Below are 1,878 nucleotides of genomic sequence, written 5' to 3' on the forward strand. Positions count from 1 at the left end.
CTTAAAAGTATAAACGAGTTTATAGAATTGATCAATATATGGAAAAGCAGTTTGAGTATTTTTTTCGTTGTCACAAACTAAAATTAGAATGGAAAATATATGAAATATATATTTAGTTTATTTCAATCTTGATTAAAAAATAATTAAAATCTTATAGTAATAAATAAATGCTTCTTAGATAAAATTTATGTGCCTTGTTAGCACCAACTCCCTCTCCACCGGTGGTTAGATTACTCGGCTTGGCTATGGATTAAGTAAAAGAAAACGATACCTAGACCAATAATAAAGACACGTCAAAATTTAGGTTTATGTCAAGTCATCGTCGGGTTAAGTCATGATTGGACAAGCTGAGAATTGGGTTACAAGATGGAACACCGAAGTGGGACAAAATGATCTTAACCCTATTTAGGGTTTTAAGTTAGCTCAATAAAGAAAAGTTAATCTGATCTTAAAAGTATAAAAGAGTTTATAGAATTGATCATTACATGGAAAAGAAGTTTGAGTATTTTCTCATTGTCACAAACTAAAATTAGAATGGAAAATATATGAAATATATATTTAGTTTATTTCAATCTTGATTTAAAAATAATTAAAATCTTATAGTAATAAATAAATGCTTCTAAGATAATTGTCACAAACTAAAATTAGAATGAAAAATATATTAAATATATATTTAGTTTATTTCAATCTTGATTTTAAAATAATTAAAATCTTATAGTAATAAATAAATGCTTCTAAGATAAAATTGGGGCAAAAATATAATAAAAAGGGCCTAACCGGGATCGAACCGGTGACCTCTTGATCTGCAGTCAAATGCTCTACCACTGAGCTATGGACCCGACTTGATTTTAATGTTAAAGTTTAAAATATAATAATTTCATTTCACAAAACCGCCCGACGACTTTTGGTTGACTATAACTTAGAAATGTCAAGAAGAAAAAACAGCAGTTTCGTTCACAGCAACTTTGAAAAGCTACACTCCGTTGTACACTTCCGCCATTGTTAGCCAAGCATAGGGATAGGGAAGCATATTGGAAGAAAAGATAAAGCATTTATGTCTAGGGTTGGTGATAGAGTTGTCGCGTACCCTGAACAAAGATAACATTTTTACCCTATGCTTGGCTTACAAACAAATTAATGTAGTTATGGAAGTAGGGGTCGATCTCGGGGAGACGAGTCTTGTAATTAGTTGTCATGGAGCGAATTTTATCAAGGTCAATTAACGAGTTTGGTTGGTAGTTGCGTTTGTAAAATAAAGCGATTAGCAAGATGAAAATGTATCAATATAAAAGGGATCTAGGGATACGGGTTTCACACATAAACTAGCATATAATATTGTCAAATATGGGTATTCTGATGTCGGTATTATCTAGGTCAAAGGCACATGCTTCATAGTTATTGCCAACCTTAAGACGGGTCCTAAAGGCTCTCAATTTTACTAGGTCGTCTTACTACTCATGCTTTGTCAAATTCCCATCCCGGCTTTCGGTCTTAGGTCGAAAATTAACAACTATAGTCTATAAACAAATGACTTTGGCTACAAATCATTGTTTATCAATTAAAACAAGCGAAGAAGTAGAGACAATATAATGACAAAACAAACGCAATTCAACAATGAGACATATGCTAATTATATATGCTACATCTCTTTCCCTAGATTTATAATCTTCTCACGTATAATAAAATGTAAGCAAATAAAAACTATATATGTAAACAATTTCATAATTATAAATTAGAGATGAAAAAATGAAATACTAAAAATAAAGTAGACAATAAGAAATTACCAACAAAAGTAAGAAAAAAAAACTTGAATAATAAGAACAAAATAACCCGGATAAGAACTTGAATTATTTGAAAGAAATGTTGATAACAAAGTAA

At 30.4% G+C, this 1,878-nt stretch overlaps 1 non-coding gene across 1 annotated transcript; it reads right to left on the minus strand.

Annotated features, from left to right (window-relative positions):
• Positions 1-767: 767 nt before the first annotated feature.
• Positions 768-839, minus strand: TRNAC-GCA (transfer RNA cysteine (anticodon GCA)). Its single transcript has one exon. It is a non-coding gene; the product is annotated as a tRNA-Cys (tRNA).
• Between the last annotated feature and the right edge of the window lie 1,039 nt (positions 840-1,878).

This window comes from Silene latifolia, chromosome 10 (assembly GCF_048544455.1).
Source record: "Silene latifolia isolate original U9 population chromosome 10, ASM4854445v1, whole genome shotgun sequence".
Lineage (NCBI taxonomy): Eukaryota > Viridiplantae > Streptophyta > Magnoliopsida > Caryophyllales > Caryophyllaceae > Silene > Silene latifolia.